At 44.3% G+C, this 27,518-nt stretch overlaps 1 protein-coding gene across 1 annotated transcript in view; it reads left to right on the forward strand.

Moving 5' to 3' along the window:
• The first annotated feature begins 14,746 nt into the window (after window positions 1–14,746).
• LOC149441976 (serpin B5-like) overlaps window positions 14,747–27,518 on the forward strand; it is a 73,125-nt gene continuing 60,353 nt past the window's right edge. Inside the window, exon 1 of the mRNA XM_089656672.1 lies at window positions 14,747–14,902. The gene's annotated coding sequence lies outside the window, so the exon portion shown is untranslated. The remainder of the gene's footprint in view (window positions 14,903–27,518) is intronic.

Here is a 27,518-nt window from a genome sequence, read left to right on the forward strand (position 1 = left end):
GGCATAAATTACAGTATCTATACCATAGTTTGTAGACGCTATAACGTTCACACAAAGCAATCAATATACACTTCTTGGGATTTTTTTTACCAAAAACATGTAGCAGAATACATTTTGGCTTAAATTTATGACTAACTTTGAGTTTACGATATATTTTTTATAGCTGAAAGTAGAAAAAATTGGTTTTTTTTCAAGATTTTCGTGTTTTTTTTGTTTATAGCGCCGAAAATAAAAAGCGCACAGGTGATCAAATACCACCAAAAGAAAGCTCCATTTGTGTGAAGAAAAGGACGTAAATTTTGTTTGGGTACAGCATTGCATGACCGCGCAATTATCATTTGAATTAGTGCAGCGCCAAACAGCAAAAAAAGGCCTGGTCATTAAGGGGGGTAAATCCTCTGGGGCTCAAGTGGTTAAGGTAACTGTAAAAGTAAACATAGTTTATTTATAGTATTTTTGTGCATTTTTTTTATTCTTTACATTGTATATTTGTGTCAAAGGTGTATAAGATTCACTTTGTCGGACTTAAGTACGAATACGAATTAAGAAAATTCTCCCAGAATGGAAATCGTTCGTAAGTCGGGGACTTATCGTATAGGGGTATAGTGTAAATAATGTAATAGAAACATTCTCAAGAGTTCATATATAACTCCCTTTCAGTCTTTCTGCGAATCGCTTTAATATTTTAACAGTTTTGCAATGCTTCACAGTTGTAGCCCTGGCATTGAAATTGTCCCTCACCCTTCTTTTTAATACACAAATATACACATGTACTGCATACAGTATATTTCGATATTAAATGTACATTCAAATATATTATTTAGCTCATTATAAGTTGACAAGATGTTTTAATTATTATTTGGCTTGCTGTCTAGAAATTCACAGCACTTGGCAATTGATTTAAGGATACTGCTGTGTTTGGAAATACTTTGCTTGGAGAAACATTGGTACACCCAGTCACTCCCTGTGAAGAACACATATTTATCCAGTTTGCTGAAGTCATCATATTTTCAAGTGGGTTACTTTCTGTAATACAATGCCTTGAAACAAATTAGCATATTCACAATAATAAAATAATTTTATATATTTATGATTAATCAAATTCTATCCTATCATGAAAGTATAAGTATATACTGGCCACTAGAGTTGAGTACAGTTGGACATGTGTGGATGATGGATGATGTGGATGTTCAGAATGCAGATCCAAAACTAGGAAGACAAACAAGCAGAAAATCTTTATTTCTGTTTTTAACTGGACTCATGTATACTATTTATTTTACTACAGACAATATGCTGAAATTTTGTCAGATAGAATTACAGTGCCTTGAAAAAGAATTCATACCCCTTTCCAAATTTTTCACATTTTGTCATGTTACATCTGAAAACATAAATGTATTTTATTGGGATTTTATGTGACAAACCAACACAAAGTGGCACATAATTGTGAAGTGGAAGGAAAATGATAAATGGTTTTCAAAATTGTTTATAAATAAATATCTGAGCTATATCTAAGTGTAGCATGCATTTGTATTCAGTCCCCCAGTCAATACTTTGTAGAACCACTTTTGATTGCAATTACAGCTGCAAGTCTTTTTGGGGAAGTCTCTACCAGCTTTGTACATCTAGAGAGTGAAATTTGTGCCCATTCTTCTTTGCAAAATAGCTCAAGCTCTGTCTGATTGGATGGAGAGAGTCTGTGAACAGCAATTTTCATGTCTTGCTACAGATTCTCAATTGGATTTAGGTCTGGACTTTGACTGGGCCATTCTAACACATGAATATGCTGTGATCTAAACCATTCCATTGTAGCTCTGGCTGTATGTTTAGGGTCGTTGTCCTGCTGAAAGGTGAACCTCAACCCCGGTCTCAAGTCTTTTGCAGACTCTAACAGGTTTTCTTCTAAGATTGCCCTGTATTTGGCTCCATCCATCTTCCCATCAACTCTGACCAGCTTCCCTGTCCCTGCTGAAGAAAAGCATCCCCACAACATGATGCTGCCACCACCATGTTCCACGGCGGAGATGGTGTGTTCATAGTGATGTTCAGTGTTAGTTTTCCACCACACATAGCATTTTGCTTTTAGGCCAAAAAAGCTAAATTTTGGACTCATCTGACCAGAGCACCTTCTTCCACATGTTTGCTGATTTCCCCCACATGGCTTCTTGCAAATTGCAAATGGGACTTCTTATGGCTTTCTTTCAACAATGGCTTTTTTCTTGCCACTCTTCCATAAAGGCCAGATTTGTGGAGTGCAGGACTAATACTTGTCCTCTGGACAGATTCTCCCACCTGAGCTGTGGATCTCTGCAGCTCCTCCAGAGTTACTATGGGCATCTTGGCTGCTTCTCTGATTAATGCCATCCTTGCCTGGCCTGTCAGTTTAGGTGGAAGGCCATGTCTTGGTAGATTTGCAGTTGTGCCATACTCTTTCCATTTTCGGATGATGAATTGAACAGTGCTCCATGAGATGTTCAAAGCTTGGGATATTTTTTTATAACCTAACCCTGCTTTAAACGTCTCCACAACTTTATCCCTGAGCTGTCTGGTGTGTTCCTTGGCCTTCATGATGCTGTCTGTTCACTAATATTCTCTAACAAATGTCTGAGGGCTTCACAGAACAGCTTTATTTATACTGAGATTACATTACGCAGATGGACTCTTTTTACTAAGTAGGTGACTTCTGAAGGCAATTGATTCCACTAGATTTTAGTTAGGGGTATCAGAGTAAAGGGGGCTGAATACACATACACCCCACACTTTTTAAGACATTTATTTGTTAAAAATGTTGAAAACCATTTATCATTTTCCTCTTTACAATTATGTTCCACTTTGTGTTGGTCTAGCACATAAAATCCCCCCCAAAAAAACATTTATGTTTTTGGTTGTAACATGACAAAATGTGGAAAATGTCAAGTGGTATGAATGCTTTTACAAGGCACAGTATGCTCTTTATTGTTCTTTATGCTTTTCCTTTATTGACAATAGTTCTCTGGCTATAGGCACAGCAGCCAGAACTAGGATATACAGTTCTGTTCAAAATAATAGCAGTGTGTTGAAAAAAGCGAATAAAGCTCAAAATCCTTCTAATAGCTTTTATTTCCGTACACACAAATGCATTGGGAACACTACACATTCTATTCCAAATCAAAACATAAAGAAAAATATATAACATTTGTGTTGTTCCTCTAAAAGAATTGAATAAACATGAATATTAGACTGTTCAAAAAAATAGCAGTGTTTGTATTCTTCTTTACAAACTCAAACATTCACTATATAAACTGAACAATGTTTGAAGATTTTGCTTTCCTTTGAATCACTTAATTAATATTTAGTTGTATAAGCACTGTTTCTGAGAACTGCTGTACATCTGTGTTGCATGGAGTCAACCAACTTCTGGCCCCTGTGAACAGGTATTCCAGCCCAGGATGATTGGACTACATTCCACAGTTCTCCTCTATTTCTTGGTTTTGCCTCAGAAACTGCATTTTTGATGTCACCCCACAAGTTTTCTATTGGATTAAGATCCAGAGATACGGCTGACCACTCCATAACGTCAATCTTGTTGGTCTGGAACCAAGATGTTGCACGTTTACTGGTGTGTTTGGGGTCGTTTTCTTGTTGGAACACTCATTTCAAGGGCATTTCCTCTTCAGCATAAGGCAGCATGACCTCTTCAAGTATTCTGATGTATTCAAACTGATCCATGATCCCTGGTATGCGATAAATAGGCCCAACACTGTAGTATGAGAAACATCCCCATATCATGATACTTGTGCCACCATGCTTCACTGTCTTCACAGTATACTGTGGCTTGAATGCAGTGTTTGGGGGTCGTCTGACAAACTGTCTCCGGCCACTAGACCCAAAAAGAACAATCTTACTTGTTGCGCCATTTCTCTTTAGTCCAGTCAATGTGCTCTTTGGCAAATTGTAACCTCTTCAGCACATCTTTTTTTCAACAGTGGGACTTTGCGGGGGCTTCTTGCAGATAGCTTGGCTTCACATAGGCGTCTTCTAATTGTAACAGTACTCACAGGTAACTTTATACCTTCTTTCATCTTCCTGGAGCTGATTGTTGGCTGAGTCCTTGCCATTTTGGCTATTCTTCTATCCATTCGAATGGTAGTGTTTTCGCTTTCTTCCACGTCTTTCAGGTTTTGGTTGCCATTTTAAAGCATTTGATATAATTTTAGCTGAGCAGCCTATCATTTTCTGCACTTCTTTATATGTTTTCCCCTCTCCAATCAACTTTTTAATCAAGGTACGCTGTTCTTCTGAACAATGTCTGGAACGACCCATTTTTGTCAGGGCAGGGGCTGTGGAACGGACAGGCAGGCCTAGTGGCAGGGTAACGCACTGACTGACGACAACCACCACCCACAGACCGAAGTCCCTCAGGGCGCGGAGTCTAAGTCTCCCTTTACCAGAGCCCCTGATGGTGGGGATGGACTTGACGCAGCCAGGAACCAGGTCGCGGCCCCCGAGACACCCCGGCTGTGGTAATGGCTGCTGCCAATGGCGTGTAGCTGGTAGGAATGACAATAGCGTAGTCAGGCAGGCCGGGTGGACAACAACGGGACAAAACTGTACAGAACAGTGGACAAGAATCACAGGTCACGGGCCGGGTTCAGCAACGGAAGGTCAGATCAAAGGAAACCACAGAGAATGGTCTAGTCACAAGCCGAGTCAGATTCCAGGAGAGTCACGAGAGTATGAACAGAGCTGTAGCAACACAAAGACACAAGACACAAGTGCAAAGGGGATGTGCGGATCACAGGCTTATATGTAATTAGCCACACCCCTCTGGGGGATGGACCTCAGAGACCTGAAGGCATAAAAGACTCCCACCATGCTCTGCAGAAACGCAAGATGGACGCCAGCACATAAAGCAGCACAATCTCTGGGAAAAGGTAGGACCTTGACAATTTTCCTCAGAATTTCAGAGAGAAATGCACTGTAACCAGCATGTACAACATTTGTTGCCTTCCTTCCCTAAATAAAGGCAATAACTGCCACCTGTTTTTCAAAGAATGAATGACCTCACTAATAGAACTCCACACTGCTATTATTTTGAACATGCCCCTTTCAATTAGTGATTCAATTACACAGAATCAGCAGCATGCATGTCATGACTGTTGGGTCTGTTGGATTTCTATTACTCTACTACACCTGCTAGTAAATTATTTGCCATGTAGAAATATCATTTCTACCAAAAACAGTGATTGATCCGGTTAGTGATGTCTGACTGCTATTATTTTGAACACAACTGTAGCCTCCTGTTTGACATTTTCTGGTGTGAATAGCTCAGAGGAAGGTTTTCCTCACCTCCCCTACATTTGCACAAGACTCCAACATTCAAATTGCTTAAGGAGGAGACTGTCCTGTAATTGTTATGTGATAATCCTTTTGGAGTATCCCATGCCCTAACTCCTCTCCTGTTAAAGTTTTTTCAAGCAATAAATCTTAAATATATCCCCTAAGCTGTATTATTGGAGCCGTTGTGAATGGACTGGTGCTTGCGGGGATGGGCAGCCTCTGTACTTTTAGGGAAGAACCAGTTAACATCAGCAGCCCCTATGGGGGTAGCTCTACTGATGGAAAGGGGAGAAAGAAAAAGAAGGCAGGAATGAAAAAAAAAACAAACAAAATATCATTCAAATCCTATTGAAAATGTAGGCAATTAAGTAGCCTGTTGTTCAAAGTGAATATTCAAAAAAGCTCTCTCATGCATAAGAAATAAAAACAATTCTCTCCTGTATCAATTTGTTTCAAAAATCTAAAGATTTAATGATTCTAGAGCCATTTTTTGAACAAAGTGGTTGTATGTTATGTTAAAGTATGTTATTCCATTTGCAAATCTTTCTGAAATGATCTCCAAGCTGATTATATGAAGTAAAAAAAAAGAAACCTCCTGCGCTGCGAGATGGCTGAGAACACCTCCTAGTGGCTGCAAACATCTGACTATAATAAAAAAGTGAATGAAATAAATGAATGTGAATTGGTGTTGTGCTACTTGATGAAAAAGTAAATAAATATAGAATAATGTGCAGAGTGGAAATAAACCCCGGGTAAATTAATACAAGTGGGGAAACAATGATGAATGTAACAAAGAGCAGGGGTAAAAATGTGGAAATAAAAATGATAAATGCACACAATATTAGGTGTGCACTACTTAATATGCAATAAACATGGAAATAAATAATGTGCAGAGTGAAAAATATACCCCAGGTAAAGCAATATATGCTAAAAAAGCAACAAATGTCAAAAACAATGATGAGTATAGCAGATAGCAACAGAGGTAAAAATGTGGCCAAAAATCGTAAATACACAATAAGATGTGAACCACCAAGTGAATACATGGACAATAGATAAATCAAAATATGTATAAATAATAGATACAAATAAAAAAATAGTCCCAAAAAAACATCAAAAACAGTGAATCTTCAACACAAGCCATGAGACCTCCGTGATCACTGCAAATGGGCAATCCTTCACCAGCTAGTGTCTGCGCTCACCTTCCAACTGCGACCCACAAGGGGTCAAAAGGCATATGCATAAACCGATGATCTCAATCAAGATGAATCCCAGTGGTAAACCAAGCAAGGACTCCTCTCCATGGCAAGCACACCTCGGTGTACCTCAGATATCTTTATTAAGGGTATGGCCATAGTTCTCTTTCTCCTCCAATCTCCTCACATGAAAGATCAAGCAAGAGAACTTCCCATAGTGTAGTAAGTTTAAAACAGACTTTATTGTAAAAAATGCACAGAGAACCTACTCACATGTAAAAATGGGGTCCGCAGACCCATACAGGCAATCACTGCAACAAAAAAAATTCAGGGTGTATGTGGCTGGGAGTACCAAGATGGTCGCTGCCACCTGTACCGGAAATTATGTCACCACACTTCTGTGCCACGGTCCCATGGACGGAAGCATTGTGATGTCATTTCCGATAGCGTGATAGCTGTCTAAATTCCAGTATATATACCATAGTTTGTCATGTAAACAAATAAATATACACTTATTGGAATTTTTTTTTAGCAAAGACATGTAACAGAATACATTTTGGCCTAAATTTATGAAGAAATTTTATTTCTTATATATTTTTATTGGATATGTTTTATAGCAAAAAGTCAAAAATATTGTTTTATTTTCAAAAGTGTCAGTCTTTTTTTTGCTTATAGCACAAAAAATAAAAAACGCAGGTGATCAAATACCATCAAAAGAAAGTTCTATTTGTGGAAAGAAAATGACATAAATTTAATGTATGTACAGCATTGCATGACCGTGCAATTGTCAATTAAAGTAATGCAGTGCCGTATTTCAAAAAATGGCCTGGTCATGAAGGGGGGTGAATCTTCCAGAGCTGAAGTGGTTAATTGGTTTGTGTGCAAGTTATAGGATCTACAAATGGCGGTATATATACCAGAATTTTTATTTATTTATCTTTTTATACTAGTAATGGTGGGCAACCAGCAACTTATAGCAGGACTGTGGTGGGCATTCTGACACTGGGAGTGAACTGACTAACTGCCACTGACATCCCCAGTGACACTAATACAGTGATCAGCGCTAAGAAAAAGCACTGACACTGTACTAGTGACACTGGGCAGGAAGGGGTTAACATCTGGGGCGATGAAAGGGTTAACTGTGCTGTTTGTGTTTTACTGTGTAAACTGTGTGCTGTTTTACTAGGGAGACCTGCTGCTTTCTGCTGTGCAGAGAGATACAAAGCAGCATGTCCATGCTGACAGGAGAGAGATCTGTGTTGTTTATACAGAGATCTCTTCCCTCTAAGCTTCACTGATGATCACCGAATCCTGACTGGGAATCCCCCGCCTGGACCCAAGAGATTGGCATCCTCAGGAACCAATGGTAGCGTGGGTAGGGCAAGGCATGCGTGTGTGCCCCCTACCCAGAAATGCAAAATTACGTATATTTACATGATATTGCTTAGCACGGCCGCCCTGTAGCAGTACAACTACTATGGGACAGTCTTAAAGCGGTTAATATACACTTATTAGGATTTTTGTTTACCAAAGGCATCTAGCAGAATACACTTTGACCAAAATTTATGAAGAAATCAGATTTTTAAATTTTTTTTTATTGGATATGTTTTATAACAGAAAATAACATAATATAGTAGAAAATAACACTTTTTTCAGTATTTTTTAATTTATATAATAACAAATAAAAAACCCAGTGATCATTAACAACTTTCCTGCCGCCCTATAGCAGAAATACTGCACAGGTGCACAAATTCACATATATATACGTGACCTCGGCTGTCAATCACCGGGTCCCGGCCGGTGATTCCCCGCCGACACCCGGCGATCTCTCTTCTGTCAGCTCCTGCACACTGCCTTTATGCCCAGTGCCATTAGTACAGCGTTCGTGCTTTTTATTAGCACTGATCACTGTTTTGGTGTCATTGGGGATGTCAGTGGCAGTTAGTCAGTTCCCCCCCCAGTGTCAGAATGCCCACCACTGTCCCGCTATAAGTCACTGATCATTGCCATTACTAGTTAAAAAAAAATTCAGTATATATACCGCCATTTGTAAATGCTGTAACTTTCACATAAACCAATTAATTTACATGTAGTGGGATTTTTTTTTAGCAAAGACATGTTGCAGAATACATTTTGGCCTAAATTTATGATGAAATTAGACTATAAAATTTTTTTTACTGGACATGTTTAATTGCAAAAAGTAAAAAATATTGTTTTTTTCTCAAAATTGTTGGTCTTTTTTTTTATATCGCAAAAAATAAAAACCTCAGAGGCGATCAAATACCACCAAAAGAAAGCTCTATTTGTGGGAAAAAAGGATGTGAATTTAATTTGGGTACAGCATTGCATGACTGCGCAATTGTCATTTAAAGAAACGCAGCGTCGTATTGAAAAAAGAAAGGCCTGGTCAGGAAGGGGGTAAATCGTCAGAAGGGCAAGTGGTTAAATACAAACATAAGAAAGTTCTATTTGTGTGAAAAAATTATATAAATTTCATTTGCGCAGTGTTGCATAACTGCACAATTGCCTGTTAAAGTAGTGCAGTGCTGAATAGGTTTTGAAGGGGGTAAAACCTACTGGAGTGGATAAGCAGAAATCAGTGTTTGATTAAATTAGGAAAACTTGTGAACAGTATTAATCTTCATCTATCAGCCTAAAGCAAAAACTAAATTGCTGAAAAATTTGAGGCTCTGAAAGTTTGGACATTTTCAGACAAGTCTTCAGTGACACATCACCTGATGACAGATGTTTCCTTTTAGTTTGAAGAAGTTATGTCTCAGTATACAAAAGAATTCATAGATATGTAAGAGAATCCTTTGTGTCATTCATACATTGACGCACAATGGCAATAGTGTTGTGCCTGAAAGACTTGATGAATCATTTACGTAGATCAAAATTGTCTGCTCTATTAAGACTTGTGTAAGATTAATGAATTCACCAATTATGCCTAAGCCTCCATCTATATCATCAGAGTACTGCTCCTTATACAAAGACTAAAGTGTGTGCTTGGTGTCAATTTGGATACAGGAAGGGCTTAATTGAGAATTAAAATACACTTAGTAAAGTGGGAAGAGGTTGCTAAAGTTCCCTTGACCTTTGAGAAAGTGGGTGCTTGCAATGACAACCATGGATGGCTCTGTGTACAGTCCAATAGAAAATGCACAAGTCACTCTAGTTACATTCTTTTCACCAATTGTTTGTGAAAAAAAATTGTCACTTGGGACTGCTGATGCAGACACTGCTGGTCAGGAATCCTACTTCAGCAATCAGCTCCCCTGCACAGATTCAAACAGGAAAGCCTTTCTTTGAGTCCATTCAAGGTTCTCATTTTTAACATAAGCCGTGATGCAGGGGGAGTTCCTTAGACCCCCAAAACGCATTGGCTGGCTTTTAACACAGCATCAATAAGTAAATGTGAATGGATAAATTATCTTTTGGTCTTGTTGTGTCCATATATGCACACTTTTTACTAGTGGGAAGTGACCCTTCAAGGCCTTGATGCATTAGCAGAATATTGTTAGTGATGATTTTTTTTAAAAATACAAAGTTTACAGGATAATGTTCGTAAAGTAGTCCACCTTATACACCTTTTGCAACAGCGAACAATTCCGGGATTCTTACTGTCTTTAGATATATACAAAGCTTTTGATTCCATATCCTGGGAATACCTGCGGTTCGTGCTGTCCCTCTGGGGCTTTGGGGATTCCATCCTTTCTTGAATTCATGCCTTGTATTCTTCCCCTTTGGCTTCGGATATGTATGCAGGGTATTTCTCAGATCCCTCTCCTATTTGGCGAGGGACGATACGGGATGCCCCCTGTCTCCGGAGCTCTTTGTCCTGGCGCTTGAGCCGCTGGCTTTGGTGCTCCGGGCTGATTGCAATGTATCGGGTGTCCCTTACACGGGACAGTAATTTAAGTTGAACCTCTTTGCGGAAGATGCCCTCTTGACTCTCGCTAATTCTTTGACGATGCTCCCAAACTTGCAGCAGGTTCTTGCGAGTTTCTCCTTGATTTCGGATCTCCATATTAATTTGGATAAGATTGTCGCTCTTAACATTACTTTGGCCTCGGACTTGGTTTTGCACCTACAGTCCCACTTCTCTTACAAATGGGCTTTTTCTTCGCTTGAATACTTGGGCATCCGCCTGACCCCCACCTATGGCTCTTTGTTTTCTGCAAATTATTAATCATTGCTTCGTTCTGTATCCTCTCCTATGCATTCTTGGCAATTCCCACACCTGTCCTGGATAGTAAGGGTTATCTCGGTGAAAATTACTATCCTGCTTAAATTGTTGTATTATTTTCGCACCCTTCCAGTGTGGGTTCCTCCTCATTTCCTCTGCTTGATTCAGTGGCATGATGTCATCCTTTCTACCTTTGCTCCCAATTATCAATAATCCTCTTTTCCCACCGAGTTTAGATCAACCTGGGGGGTGGTCAATGGTTTTTCGTAGGTGCGACACTTTTTGACTTCTCGGTCCTTCCCCACCTGGAACTCTCTTTGTGAATCACGGGATATCCCTCAGGCAGAATTTTTTTATTGCCTTCAATTGCGGCACAGGCTGACCTCACTTCCTGGCATTTCCGCCTTTCCATATCAGAAATCTGCCTTTGAGCAGCTTTGCCAACAGTGTCTGGGGGCACCGGGTCTTGTTTCCTTACTTTATGCATCTTTGAATAGGCGCTCAATGCGTACTTCTCTATCATATGTCGCTCAGTAGAAGCGTGACCTGGGGGCTGTTGTGGATCTGGAGGACTGGAATAAGGCCTGGTCATTTATATGATCCTGAAGAAGCCACGTGATCGTGGCGCAACGCGTCGACGTATTTCCGGTCATAGGGGTGACGTACTTTCGGTTCCGGGTTCGGACGCCATCTTTGTACACCTGTATACACCCATAGCACATGGGAACTGCTTCTCTCTATGTGAGGACATGTGAGTGTAATTTTCTATTGTATCGCTGAGTGCATTAAAACAGTGTTGCACTATGGAGGTTTGCTTTTGTTTTCCATATGCGCCCTGTGTCTGAGTCCATTGTGTGAGGGGAATTTTTTGGAGTGTAACTTACTGCCTGGAGGAGGATCTTGGTCGGTGGAGGCAGTGGAGGAGAAAAATATCTGGCAGAGTCCGGTGTGTGAGGGGAGTTATTGGAGTGTAACTTACTGCCTGGAGGAGGATCATGGTCGGTGGAGGCAGTGGAGGAGAATAATATCTGGCAGAGATACATTATATATATATATATATAAAGCTCTGTGACCCGCAAGGGTCGAATGTGGAAGGTGAGGGGGCATTTTGGCTATTATTGAGGGGAGTCACGTCAAGATTTTCACGAAGAGCACTATTGCAGCATGGAGTGACATCATTTGAACACTTTTTCATGTTTTTTTGCACAGTGTGGCATCACTATTTAATTTATTGTAATTAATATTTTATTTAAATTGCTTTAATTGTATTCAAGTATCACTTTTGCACAGTTTAAGAGGTATTAGTTGTTCATCACTATACCACCAGGGATATATTATGTTTATATGAGGATATTGCACTAGTTTTTTATTTATTTATTTGTATTTGCCTATTTGCATAGTTTAAGAGGTATTATTTGTTCATCACTATACCACCAGGGACGTAATATTTATATATGGGAATATTGCACTAGTTTTTTGATTTACAAGTGTATTTAGGTATGAATTGTCACCAGTATTTAAGTTGAGCGCTTCACCACTTATATTATTTTGTTTCACATATCTTGCGGTATAGAGAATAGGTGATAGCAGCTAACTCACTAGGTTCTGTGGAGCGCAGGGGGATTTCTGTATATTTATTCCTGGTCATTTATATTTATAAATAATTTACTAGCAGGTGTAGTAGAGTAATAGAAATCCAACAGACCCAACAGTCATGACATGCATACTGCTGAATCTGTGTAATTGTATCACTAATTGAAAGGGGCGTGTTCAAAATAATAGCAGTGTGGAGTTCTATTAGTGAGGTCATTCATTCTTTGAAAAACAGGTGGCAATTATTGCCCTTATTTAAGGAAGGAAGGCAGCAAATGTTGTACATGCTGGTTACAGTGCATTTCTCTCTGAAATTCTGAGGAAAATGGGTCGTTCCAGACATTGTTCAGAAGAACAGCGTACCTTGATTAAAAAGTTGATTGCAGAGGGGAAAACATATAAAGAAGTGCAGAAAATGATAGGCTGCTCAGCTAAAGTCATCGAAAATGCTTTAAAATGGCAACCAAAACCTGAAAGACGTGGAAGAAAGCAAAAAACTACCATTCGAATGGATAGAAGAATAGCCAAAATGGCAAGGACTCAGCCAACAATCAGCTCCAGGAAGATCAAAGAAGGTGTAAAGTTCCCTGTGAGTACTGTTACAATTAGAAGACGCCTATGTGAAGCCAAGCTATCTGCAAGAAGCCCCCGCAAAGTCCAACTGTTGAAAAAAAGACATGTGCTGAAGAGGTTACAATTGGCCAAAGAGCACATTGACTGGCCTAAAGAGAAATGGCGCAACATTTTGTGGACTGATGAAAGTAAGATTGTTCTTTTTGGGTCTAGTGGCCGGGGACAGTTTGTCAGATGACCCCCAAACACTGAATTCAAGCCACAGTACACTGTGAAGACAGTGAAGCATGGTTGCGCAAGCATCATGATATGAGGATGTTTCACATACTATGGTTTTGGGCCTATTTATCACATACCAGGGATCATGGATCAGTTTGAATACATCAGAATACTTGAAGAGGTCATGCTTCCTTATGCTGAAGAGGAAATGCCCTTGAAATGGGTGTTCCAACAAGACAACGACCCCAAACACACCAGTAAACGTGCAACATCTTGGTTCCAGACCAACAAGATTGACGTTATGGAGTGGCCAGCCCAATCCCCGGATCTTAATCCAATAGAAAACTTGTGGGGTGACATCAAAAATGCTGTTTCTGAGGCAAAACCAAGAAATAGAGGAACTGTGGAATGTAGTCCAATCATCCTGGGCTGGAATACCTGATCACAGGTGCCAGAAGTTGGGTGACTCCATGCAACACAGATGTACAGCAGTTCTCAGAAACAGTGCGACTACAACCAAATATTCATTAAGTGATTCAAAGGAAAGCAAAATCTTCAAACATTTTTCAGTTTATATAGTGAATGTTTGAGTTTGTAAAGAAGAATACAAACACTGCTATTTTTTTGAACAGTCTAATATTCACTTTTCTTCAATTTTTTTTAGAGGAACAACACAAATTTGATATAGTTTTCTTCAAGTTATGATTTGGAATAGAATGTGTAGTGTTCCCAATGCATTTGTGTGTATGGAAATAAAAGCTATTAGAAGGACTTTGAGCTTTATTCGCTTTTTTCAACACACTGCTATTATTTTGAACACAACTGTATGTGAAGCACTGCACAATTTACAGTGCTATATAAGTACCTGTAATAAATTAAAATAAAAAAATAAATACTACGGTTGAGCCAGGAGACCACATAATTATCTGCATATGCTGCTATTGATCTTGTCCCCTCAACTATGAAGGACAAAAGTTTGTGAAATTGTGTTTATTGTATGCTTTTATTATGTCTGTTTATATATCTAAAGCATAATAAACTGCATTTAAAAAAAAGATGTAAAGGTTCATATATCAGATTTTTACACTTTACTGTTGATAGAGAGTCGTTAAGGGAAGCAGAACCTCAACTACTAACACTTTACCTAGTAAATATGGTTTCTTTCAGTCACAATGGGCTATGAAATATAAATATATAATAGCTTATTAAAACAAGAATAAATGCACATTGTGTGGCCTTGTTTACTTTGTAAATAAATGTCTTATTTGGTATAGATCAGGGAATATTACAAGTAAACAAATTAACCTCTTTTTGATACAATGCATGCTTAAATCAAACAAAGGGTGAGCACAGCTGGGAACTGTGGGGGTGTGAATATTTTATAGATGTGACTAAGTGCTATTGGGTAATTATTATGGAACTTTTTTGTAATCTGGACAATAAAGTTTGTTTTATACGGACAATAATGCAACTTTGGGGGCCCATCTTTATTTTGTGTAAACTAAGTAGATTAAAGGAGTCAACAAGAGTTGGATCAGATCCTGTATTTCACAAGATTAACATGAAGCAGTAGGTTTCATGCATGAGCATGTTTTAACTTCCAGCACTACAACTTAATCAAGCCACTACCCAGCTACACTCTGCAAATCCTGCCAATACTTATCATTTTTGTTGGGTAGGAATAGGACTGACTCATAGCTGCCTTCATACATGTTAGAGGGTGTGTTTCTTATGCTCAGTCACAATTACAAATTATTTCAGCACTTCAGGGCAGCTGAATTCTAACAAAGCTCCTTTGGTTCTCATCTCTGCACTACTAAAGGTAAGCAATTAAATATTTTAAAGTTTAAACATGTATTTTACAATCTTTAAATGTTTCTCCCTAAAATCAAGAGCTATATTTATTGTATAGAATAGTATAGTAGGTTATCTTTTGCAGCCAAGTTCAGATTGACATTGATGTAGTCCTGAGTGTTAGAATATATTTCTGCATCCAAGTTTTCTTCTCTATCATTTCCAGATTGTCAAGAATACCTAACAATAATGTAAGCATGTTTTGCCTCATAAGCAGTAAAGCATGAATATATGAATACTTAGATATGTAAATGCATTTAATGTATGTGAGATTCCCTACCTTTTCTGAACAGTACTGTACATATGAATGAAAGAATGTCACAACTGGATTTAATATTTAACTGAATGCTATGGGGCGGACATTTGTTTCTGCATCCTGTTAGGATCCTGTCAGTGTACTGATGTTCAATAAGCCTTTATTGACCTTATGCATACATGTTAACATGTTCTAAAATGTACCACCGAGAACAAATATAGTGTAAATATTTAAATAAACATAATTATACTTTTGCGATGCAGGTTTAAATAAAATAGGATAGATGCTAGTTCAATTCATAATTATTAGAGATGAGCGAATCGAAGTATCCGAAGTGGAATTCGAGTCGAATTTCGGAAAAATTTCGATTCGTGCCGAATCCGAAAAACAGCCTAATTCGGACGCGCGAATCGAAATTTTTCCGAAAATGGCGGCTGACATGTGCGGCGACGGAGCGGGGATGTCGGGGAAGGCGCGCAGACAAGGCGCGCTGCCCCATAATGCATTCCTCAACGACATGTGATCGCATCAGCCAATCAGCAGCCAGCCAGCCAGCACTGTGTAATGGTCGAGGTATATATAGCGGCCATTTTGGAAATCTTCATTTGCCTGCAGTCATTGAACAGAGGCAGACCGCTCTGTACTAGGGACAGGGACAGAGTTAGGGCCACAGAAACAATACTTGGGGACAGAGAGAAGTTACTTAGGGACAGAGAACCATTACTCAGGGACACAGACTTGTTAATGAGGGCCACAGAATCGTTCTTTAGGGACAAAGAAACGCTAGTTAGGGCCACAGAATTCATACTCAGGGACAGACAGAATTGTTACTCAGTGCCAGAGAATTGTTACTTAGGGCCACAGAAACGTTATTAGGGCCACAGAATTTTTACTCAGGGACAGACAGAATTGTTACTGAGTGCCAGAGAATTGTTACTCAGGGACAGACAGAATTGTTACTGAGTGCCAGAGAATTCTTACTCAGGGCCACAGAATTCATTCTCAGGGACAGACAGAATTGTTACTCAGGGACAGACAGAATTGTTACTGAGTGCCAGAGAATTGTTACTCAGGGACAGACAGAATTGTTACTGAGTGCCAGAGAATTGTTACTCAGGGACAGACAGAATTGTTACTGAGTGCCAGAGAATTGTTACTCTCACAGACACAAAATTGTTACTTGCACAGACACAGAATTGTTACTTGCACAGACACACAATTGTTACTCAGGGCCACAGAATTCATACTCAGGGACAGACAGAATTGTTACTGAGTGCCAGAGAATTCTTACTCAGGTCCACAGAATTCATACTCAGGGACAGACAGAATTGTTACTCAGGGACAGACAGAATTGTTACTGAGTGCCAGAGAATTGTTACTCAGGGACAGACAGAATTGTTACTGAGTGCCAGAGAATTGTTACTCTCACAGACACAAAATTGTTACTTGCACAGACACAGAATTGTTACTTGCACAGACACACAATTGTTACTCAGGGCCACAGAATTCATACTCAGGGACAGACAGAATTGTTACTGAGTGCCAGAGAATTGTTACTCAGGGACAGACAGAATTGTTACTGAGTGCCAGAGAATTGTTACTCTCACAGACACAAAATTGTTACTTGCACAGACACAGAATTGTTACTTGCACAGACACACAATTGTTACTGAGTGCCAGAGAATTGTTACTCAGGGACAGACAGAATTGTTACTGAGTGCCAGAGAATTGTTACTCAGGGACAGACAGAATTGTTACTGAGTGCCAGAGAATTGTTACTCAGGGACAGACAGAATTGTTACTGAGTGCCAGAGAATTGTTACTCTCACAGACACAAAATTGTTACTTGCACAGACACAGAATTGTTACTCGCACAGAGACAGAATTGTTACTCAGGGCCACAGAATTCATACTCAGGGACAGACAGAATTGTTACTGAGTGCCAGAGAATTGTTACTCAGGGACAGACAGAATTGTTACTGAGTGCCAGAGAATTGTTACTCTCACAGACACAAAATTGTTACTTGCACAGACACAGAATTGTTACTTGCACAGACACACAATTGTTACTGAGTGCCAGAGAATTGTTACTCAGGGACAGACAGAATTGTTACTGAGTGCCAGAGAATTGTTACTCAGGGACAGACAGAATTGTTACTGAGTGCCAGAGAATTGTTACTCTCACAGACACAAAATTGTTACTTGCACAGACACAGAATTGTTACTCGCACAGAGACAGAATTGTTACTCAGGGCCACAGAATTCATACTCAGGGACAGACAGAATTGTTACTGAGTGCCAGAGAATTGTTACTCAGGGAAGACAGAATTGTTACTGAGTGCCATAGAATTGTTACTCAGGGACAGACAGAATTGTTACTGAGTGCCAGAGAATTGTTACTCTCACAGACACAAAATTGTTACTTGCACAGACACAGAATTGTTACTCGCACAGAGACAGAATTGTTACTCAGGGCCACAGAATTCATACTCAGGGACAGACAGAATTGTTACTGAGTGCCAGAGAATTGTTACTCAGGGACAGACAGAATTGTTACTGAGTGCCAGAGAATTGTTACTCTCACAGACACAAAATTGTTACTTGCACAGACACAGAATTGTTACTTGCACAGACACACAATTGTTACTGAGTGCCAGAGAATTGTTACTCAGGGACAGACAGAATTGTTACTGAGTGCCAGAGAATTGTTACTCAGGGACAGACAGAATTGTTACTGAGTGCCAGAGAATTGTTACTCAGGGACAGACAGAATTGTTACTGAGTGCCAGAGAATTGTTACTCTCACAGACACAAAATTGTTACTTGCACAGACACAGAATTGTTACTCGCACAGAGACAGAATTGTTACTCAGGGCCACAGAATTCATACTCAGGGACAGACAGAATTGTTACTGAGTGCCAGAGAATTGTTACTCAGGGACAGACAGAATTGTTACTGAGTGCCAGAGAATTGTTACTCTCACAGACACAAAATTGTTACTTGCACAGACACAGAATTGTTACTTGCACAGACACACAATTGTTACTGAGTGCCAGAGAATTGTTACTCAGGGACAGACAGAATTGTTACTGAGTGCCAGAGAATTGTTACTCAGGGACAGACAGAATTGTTACTGAGTGCCAGAGAATTGTTACTCAGGGACAGACAGAATTGTTACTGAGTGCCAGAGAATTGTTACTCTCACAGACACAAAATTGTTACTTGCACAGACACAGAATTGTTACTCGCACAGAGACAGAATTGTTACTCAGGGCCACAGAATTCATACTCAGGGACAGACAGAATTGTTACTGAGTGCCAGAGAATTGTTACTCAGGGACAGACAGAATTGTTACTGAGTGCCAGAGAATTGTTACTCTCACAGACACAAAATTGTTACTTGCACAGACACAGAATTGTTACTTGCACAGACACACAATTGTTACTGAGTGCCAGAGAATTGTTACTCAGGGACAGACAGAATTGTTACTGAGTGCCAGAGAATTGTTACTCAGGGACAGACAGAATTGTTACTGAGTGCCAGAGAATTGTTACTCAGGGACAGACAGAATTGTTACTGAGTGCCAGAGAATTGTTACTCTCACAGACACAAAATTGTTACTTGCACAGACACAGAATTGTTACTCGCACAGAGACAGAATTGTTACTCAGGGCCACAGAATTCATACTCAGGGACAGACAGAATTGTTACTGAGTGCCAGAGAATTGTTACTCAGGGACAGACAGAATTGTTACTGAGTGCCAGAGAATTGTTACTCTCACAGACACAAAATTGTTACTTGCACAGACACAGAATTGTTACTTGCACAGACACACAATTGTTACTCAGGGCCACAGAATTCATACTCAGGGACAGACAGAATTGTTACTGAGTGCCAGAGAATTCTTACTCAGGGCCACAGAATTCATACTCAGGGACAGACAGAATTGTTACTCAGGGACAGACAGAATTGTTACTGAGTGCCAGAGAATTGTTACTCAGGGACAGACAGAATTGTTACTGAGTGCCAGAGAATTGTTACTCTCACAGACACAAAATTGTTACTTGCACAGACACAGAATTGTTACTTGCACAGACACACAATTGTTACTCAGGGCCACAGAATTCATACTCAGGGACAGACAGAATTGTTACTGAGTGCCAGAGAATTGTTACTCAGGGACACCTAATCGTTGAATTAAATAGTATGTCAGACAACATGCAGAGGAGTGGCAGAGGAGGCAATGTTTTAGGAGCGAGCAGACGTGGCAGCAGAGGAAGGGGTCGAGGCAGCAGTATTCGCAGCCAGAGGCCAGTGCTCCCGGTGTCATCCAGCGGTCGTGTCTCCACCGACAACCCTGCCGTCATTGATTGGTTGGCTCGGTCGTCTTCCTCTTCCCAGGTCACCTCTGACACCTACAGCCAACGGTCGGTGGGTACGTCAGACACAACCGTTAGTTGGCATGGCCCGGGACCAAGCCCACTGAAATCACGTGTCCTCTACCTGCCCCTGTCCTTTGCTGTTCCCTCACCAAGCGAAGTATCGCATGCTGTGGGCTCAGCCCCACTGTACAGTGAGGAAGAGCTAACAGAGGGCGGTCAGGAACGGGGGGAGACATCGGCCTTTTCAGCAGCCAAGCGAACAAGTACTGGCGAGGAGAGTGGCTCGGTAGCCGGTCTAGAGACAGGTCTGTCTCCTGACCCAGACGCAGCCGAGGGGGCTAGTAGTGAGGCGGAGACCCTACTTGATGATGAGGAGGTTGATCGCACTTGGCAGCCTCGTCGTCATCAGGCAATTTCTTCCGCATCATCAGGAGAAGAGGGTGGCAGCTTGGCAGCGAGCAAAACAGTCGGTGGGTTGCCCAGGAGACAGCAGCAGGGTCGCATCAGTGTCAGTGGAGCCAAACGTCCACGGAGTAGAGCACCAGCTCCACTGCAGCCTACCACCACGGCCAGTAGTGGTGCCGGTGCGCACGGAGGAAGTAGCAGTCAGCCAGTGAAGAGTAGCGGGGGCAAAGTTTCCTACTCGGTGGTGTGGCAATTTTTCCTCAAGCCGCCCGAGGAAGTAAACGTAGCCGTATGTCGACTATGTGGCCAGAAATGCAAGCGTGGCCAGGGGGCCCATGTTGGGACTACAGCGTTGCGTCAGCATATGCAGCGTCACCATTCGGTGGCCTGGGAAAACCGTGATAAACATACGGCGGTTCTGCCTGCCCCAGCCCCCGCTCCATCACCCGCTCCGTTACTTGCTCCGTCACCCGACGTCGTCAATCGCCCTCTATCAGCCAGTCAAGGCTCCAACACCTCTGCTGAGGGGAGTTGTCGCTCATTGGCATCTTCCGCTCGTTCAGATGCTCCTTCTCCTGCTACTCCTCTTCTCGGATTCCGTCAACAGTCTTTCTTGGAATCCGTATCCAAGAGACAACAGTTTGCGAGCACGCACCCGACGGTGCAAAAGCTGAACGTCCTCCTGTCCAAGTTGCTGGTGCTGCAGTCCCTCCCTTTCCAACTGGTGGACTCAGCACCTTTCCGAGAAATGATGGCTTGTGCCGCGCCGCGGTGGAGAGTGCCAAGCCGTCATTTCTTTGCCCAAAAGGCAGTGCCAGCCCTGCATTCACATGTAGAAGAGATGGTGGGCCAGTCTTTGAGCATGTCGGTCTCTGCCAAAGTGCACGGCAGCGCCGACGTGTGGAGCTGTAACTACGGTCAGGGACAGTACATGTCATTTACGGCCCACTGGGTGAACGTGGTGCCGGCACAGCCGCACCAGCAACTTGGACAGGTCACGACGCTTTTGCCTCCACGTTTGCACGTCCTTGGTCCAGCAAGCATGTCCGCCTCTACCACCTCTTTTTCCGCCGTGTCCTCAGCCGCCACCCCCGTGCCAAGTCCCATTACCCGACCGGCATATCACATGTGCAGGGCGCAACGGTGTCACGCTGTGCTGCACCTGGTATGCCTTGGCGAACGTAGTCACACAGGGGAGGAACTGCTGAGTGTAATGAACAGAGAAATCGACAGATGGCTGTCTCCGCGCAAACTAAAAATCGGAACCATGTTGACTGACAACGGAAAGAACATGGTGTCTGCTCTGCGTCAAGGAAGGTTGTGCCATGCGCCATGCATGGCTCACGTGTTCAATCTGGTTGTCAAGCGGTTCCTAAAATCCACCATCCCACTGCAAGACATCCTTAAAATGTCACGTAAACTGTGCATGCATTTCAGCCATTCCTACACCGCAAAGAACACCCTCATTGAGCTGCAGCGGCAGAACGGAATTCCACAGCATCGCCTGATCTGCGACGTTGCAACAAGGTGGAATTCAACCCTACACATGTTAGACCGCCTTTACGAGCAGCGAAAGGCCATCACCGATTTCCTGATGTTACAAGCGGATAAAGGTACTCCCCTGTGTAACTTAGATGTCAGCCATTGGCAGCTCATGCGTGACACCTGCCGCTTGCTCAGGCCCTTTGAGGAGGCCACGCTATTCGTGAGTCGGCAGGACTATGGGATGAACGACGTCATTCCTCTGTTGCACGTCCTGGAACAAATGCTGTTAACAATGGCTGGTCAGGGTGCGGTAGACGTGGCGCACAGATCTCAACGCCACATGACCCCTGTGGGGGCAGGACAGGAAGAAGAGGAGGAGGTAGAGGAGGACATTTGTGCTCAGGAATTATTGAGTGAAATGGGTGGTTTTTCCACTCAGCGGACAGGAGTGGAGGAGCAGGAGCATCTGGTAGAGGAGGAGGAGGAGGAGACAGAGGACCCAGACGCACCGTGGCAGTATGCTGTGGAGATGGAGGCAGGGAGTCCCTCGCATTCCTTGGCACAAATGGCCCATAGCATGCTCGGTTGCTTGCGTAGCGACAGCCGAATAATAACCATCAGACAGAGGGATGACTTTTGGCTGTCCACCTTGTTGGACCCTCGCTACCGGTCCAAAATGGTGGCCTTTTTCACACCTGCTGAGAGGGAGGCCAAAATTACGTACTATAAAAACCACCTATGTAGTCAGTTGGTCTCTGCCTTTGTGCGCCAACGTCCATCCTCAGACACTGTGGGCCCTGTGCGCTCGCGTTCCGCTGGCATGGCAGCAGGGGAGGGGTGGGGTGGTAGGAGCAGTGGCAGCTCCACCAGCAGCGGCTGCCTCAGTCTGCAGTCGATGATGAGTAGCTTTCTTCACCAGCGCAGTGAGGAAACTACTAACCAGCCGCAGCAGCAGCAGCAGCATCAGGTGGACCTGGAGCAGGAGCTCAAACAACAGGCTTGGGCCTACTTGGACAGCACCCTGCCAACCGAGGTAGACAATCCCCTTGACTACTGGGCAACGAAACTTGACCTTTGGCCCCAACTAGCTGAATTTGCCCTTGAAAGGCTGTCATGCCCGGCCAGTAGCGTGGCATCGGAGCGCGTGTTTAGTGCGGCAGGAGGTATTGTAACTCCGCGGAGGACACGACTGTCCACCCAAAGTGTGGAGAGACTCACGTTTGTGAAAATGAATCAGGCGTGGATTAGTCTGGATTTCAAACCACCAGTTCCTGACACAACTGACTAAATCCGCCATGAATCATGCCTCAAACATGTGCCACTTTCAGGTCTCCTCACACTGCTGGTGTGTTGAATTTTTTGACATAGGGTGCTGGCAGATTACGGGCCTCCTATAGCTGCTGCCAGGCCCCTAATCTGCCATAGGCCCCTATATACCGCCTCCTCCTGCTGCTGCCAGGTCCAGAGTCTCTCATGGGTCCCTGTACGGCCTCCCATTGCTGCTGTCTCCATCGCCACACTCTGCTGCCATGTGCCACTTTCAGGTCTCTTCACACTGCTGGTGTGTTAAATTTTTTGACATAGGGTGCAGGCAGATTACGGGCCTCACATAGCTGCTGCCAGGCCCCTAATCTGCCATGGGCCCCTATATACCGCCTCCTCCTGCTGCTGCCAGGTCCAGAGTCTCTCATGGGTCCCTGTACGGCCTCCCATTGCTGCTGTCTCCATCGCCACACTCTGCTGCCATGTGCCACTTTCAGGTCTCTTCACACTGCTGGTGTGTTAAATTTTTTGACATAGGGTGCTGCAAGATAACGGGCCTCACATAGCTGCTGCCAGGCCCCTAATCTGCCATGGGCCCCTATATACCGCCTCCTCATGCTGCTGCCAAGTCCAGAGTCTGTCATGGTCCCTGTACGGCCTCCCATTGCTGCTGTCTCCATCGCCACACTCTGCTGCCATGTGCCACTTTCAGGTCTCTTCACACTGCTGGTGTGTTAAATTTTTTGACATAGGGTGCAGGCAGATTACGGGCCTCACATAGCTGCTGCCAGGCCCCTAATCTGCCATGGGCCCCTATATACCGCCTCCTCCTGCTGCTGCCAGGTCCAGAGTCTCTCATGGGTCCCTGTACGGCCTCCCATTGCTGCTGTCTCCATCGCCACACTCTGCTGCCATGTGCCACTTTCAGGTCTCTTCACACTGCTGGTGTGTTAAATTTTTTGACATAGGGTGCTGCAAGATAACGGGCCTCACATAGCTGCTGCCAGGCCCCTAATCTGCCATGGGCCCCTATATACCGCCTCCTCATGCTGCTGCCAAGTCCAGAGTCTGTCATGGTCCCTGTACGGCCTCCCATTGCTGCTGTCTCCATCGCCACACTCTGCTGCCATGTGCCACTTTCAGGTCTCTTCACACTGCTGGTGTGTTAAATTTTTTGACATAGGGTGCAGGCAGATTACGGGCCTCACATAGCTGCTGCCAGGCCCCTAATCTGCCATGGGCCCCTATATACCGCCTCCTCCTGCTGCTGCCAGGTCCAGAGTCTCTCATGGGTCCCTGTACGGCCTCCCATTGCTGCTGTCTCCATCGCCACACTCTGCTGCCATGTGCCACTTTCAGGTCTCTTCACACTGCTGGTGTGTTAAATTTTTTGACATAGGGTGCTGCAAGATAACGGGCCTCACATAGCTGCTGCCAGGCCCCTAATCTGCCATGGGCCCCTATATACCGCCTCCTCATGCTGCTGCCAAGTCCAGAGTCTGTCATGGTCCCTGTACGGCCTCCCATTGCTGCTGTCTCCATCGCCACACTCTGCTGCCATGTGCCACTTTCAGGTCTCTTCACACTGCTGGTGTGTTAAATTTTTTGACATAGGGTGCAGGCAGATTACGGGCCTCACATAGCTGCTGCCAGGCCCCTAATCTGCCATGGGCCCCTATATACCGCCTCCTCCTGCTGCTGCCAGGTCCAGAGTCTCTCATGGGTCCCTGTACGGCCTCCCATTGCTGCTGTCTCCATCGCCACACTCTGCTGCCATGTGCCACTTTCAGGTCTCTTCACACTGCTGGTGTGTTAAATTTTTTGACATAGGGTGCTGCAAGATAACGGGCCTCACATAGCTGCTGCCAGGCCCCTAATCTGCCATGGGCCCCTATATACCGCCTCCTCATGCTGCTGCCAAGTCCAGAGTCTGTCATGGTCCCTGTACGGCCTCCCATTGCTGCTGTCTCCATCGCCACACTCTGCTGCCATGTGCCACTTTCAGGTCTCTTCACACTGCTGGTGTGTTAAATTTTTTGACATAGGGTGCAGGCAGATTACGGGCCTCACATAGCTGCTGCCAGGCCCCTAATCTGCCATGGGCCCCTATATACCGCCTCCTCATGCTGCTGCCAAGTCCAGAGTCTGTCATGGTCCCTGTACGGCCTCCCATTGCTGCTGTCTCCATCGCCACACTCTGCTGCCATGTGCCACTTTCAGGTCTCTTCACACTGCTGGTGTGTTAAATTTTTTGACATAGGGTGCAGGCAGATTACGGGCCTCACATAGCTGCTGCCAGGCCCCTAATCTGCCATGGGCCCCTATATACCGCCTCCTCCTGCTGCTGCCAGGTCCAGAGTCTCTCATGGGTCCCTGTACGGCCTCCCATTGCTGCTGTCTCCATCGCCACACTCTGCTGCCATGTGCCACTTTCAGGTCTCTTCACACTGCTGGTGTGTAAAATTTTTTGACATAGGGTGCTGCAAGATAACGGGCCTCACATAGCTGCTGCCAGGCCCCTAATCTGCCATGGGCCCCTATATACCGCCTCCTCATGCTGCTGCCAAGTCCAGAGTCTGTCATGGTCCCTGTACGGCCTCCCATTGCTGCTGTCTCCATCGCCACACTCTGCTGCCATGTGCCACTTTCAGGTCTCTTCACACTGCTGGTGTGTTAAATTTTTTGACATAGGGTGCTGGCAGATTACGGGCCTCCTATAGCTGCTGCCAGGCCCCTAATCTGCCATGGGCCCCTATATACCGCCTCCTCATGCTGCTGCCAAGTCCAGAGTCTGTCATGGTCCCTGTACGGCCTCCCATTGCTGCTGTCTCCATCGCCACACTCTGCTGCCATGTGCCACTTTCAGGTCTCTTCACACTGCTGGTGTGTTAAATTTTTTGACATAGGGTGCTGGCAGATTACGGGCCTCCTATAGCTGCTGCCAGGCCCCTAATCTGCCATGGGCCCCTATATACCGCCTCCTCATGCTGCTGCCAAGTCCAGAGTCTGTCATGGTCCCTGTACGGCCTCCCATTGCTGCTGTCTCCATCGCCACACTCTGCTGCCATGTGCCACTTTCAGGTCTCTTCACACTGCTGGTGTGTTAAATTTTTTGACATAGGGTGCTGCAAGATAACGGGCCTCACATAGCTGCTGCCAGGCCCCTAATCTGCCATGGGCCCCTATATACCGCCTCCTCATGCTGCTGCCAAGTCCAGAGTCTGTCATGGTCCCTGTACGGCCTCCCATTGCTGCTGTCTCCATCGCCACACTCTGCTGCCATGTGCCACTTTCAGGTCTCTTCACACTGCTGGTGTGTTAAATTTTTTGACATAGGGTGCTGGCAGATTACGGGCCTCCTATAGCTGCTGCCAGGCCCCTAATCTGCCATGGGCCCCTATATACCGCCTCCTCATGCTGCTGCCAAGTCCAGAGTCTGTCATGGTCCCTGTACGGCCTCCCATTGCTGCTGTCTCCATCGCCACACTCTGCTGCCATGTGCCACTTTCAGGTCTCTTCACACTGCTGGTGTGTTAAATTTTTTGACATAGGGTGCTGCAAGATAACGGGCCTCACATAGCTGCTGCCAGGCCCCTAATCTGCCATGGGCCCCTATATACCGCCTCCTCATGCTGCTGCCAAGTCCAGAGTCTGTCATGGTCCCTGTACGGCCTCCCATTGCTGCTGTCTCCATCGCCACACTCTGCTGCCATGTGCCACTTTCAGGTCTCTTCACACTGCTGGTGTGTTAAATTTTTTGACATAGGGTGCTGGCAGATTACGGGCCTCCTATAGCTGCTGCCAGGCCCCTAATCTGCCATGGGCCCCTATATACCGCCTCCTCATGCTGCTGCCAAGTCCAGAGTCTGTCATGGTCCCTGTACGGCCTCCCATTGCTGCTGTCTCCATCGCCACACTCTGCTGCCATGTGCCACTTTCAGGTCTCTTCACACTGCTGGTGTGTTAAATTTTTTGACATAGGGTGCTGGCAGATTACGGGCCTCCTATAGCTGCTGCCAGGCCCCTAATCTGCCATGGGCCCCTATATACCGCCTCCTCATGCTGCTGCCAAGTCCAGAGTCTGTCATGGTCCCTGTACGGCCTCCCATTGCTGCTGTCTCCATCGCCACACTCTGCTGCCATGTGCCACTTTCAGGTCTCTTCACACTGCTGGTGTGTTAAATTTTTTGACATAGGGTGCTGGCAGATTACGGGCCTCCTATAGCTGCTGCCAGGCCCCTAATCTGCCATGGGCCCCTATATACCGCCTCCTCATGCTGCTGCCAAGTCCAGAGTCTGTCATGGTCCCTGTACGGCCTCCCATTGCTGCTGTCTCCATCGCCACACTCTGCTGCCATGTGCCACTTTCAGGTCTCTTCACACTGCTGGTGTGTTAAATTTTTTGACATAGGGTGCTGGCAGATTACGGGCCTCCTATAGCTGCTGCCAGGCCCCTAATCTGCCATGGGCCCCTATATACCGCCTCCTCATGCTGCTGCCAAGTCCAGAGTCTGTCATGGTCCCTGTACGGCCTCCCATTGCTGCTGTCTCCATCGCCACACTCTGCTGCCATGTGCCACTTTCAGGTCTCTTCACACTGCTGGTGTGTTAAATTTTTTGACATAGGGTGCTGCAAGATAACGGGCCTCACATAGCTGCTGCCAGGCCCCTAATCTGCCATGGGCCCCTATATACCGCCTCCTCATGCTGCTGCCAAGTCCAGAGTCTGTCATGGTCCCTGTACGGCCTCCCATTGCTGCTGTCTCCATCGCCACACTCTGCTGCCATGT

The sequence above is a fragment of the Staurois parvus genome, unplaced genomic scaffold (genome assembly GCF_062004578.1).
Source record: "Staurois parvus isolate SC_StPar_1 unplaced genomic scaffold, SC_StPar_1.0 ptg000928l, whole genome shotgun sequence".
Taxonomy (NCBI): domain Eukaryota; kingdom Metazoa; phylum Chordata; class Amphibia; order Anura; family Ranidae; genus Staurois; species Staurois parvus.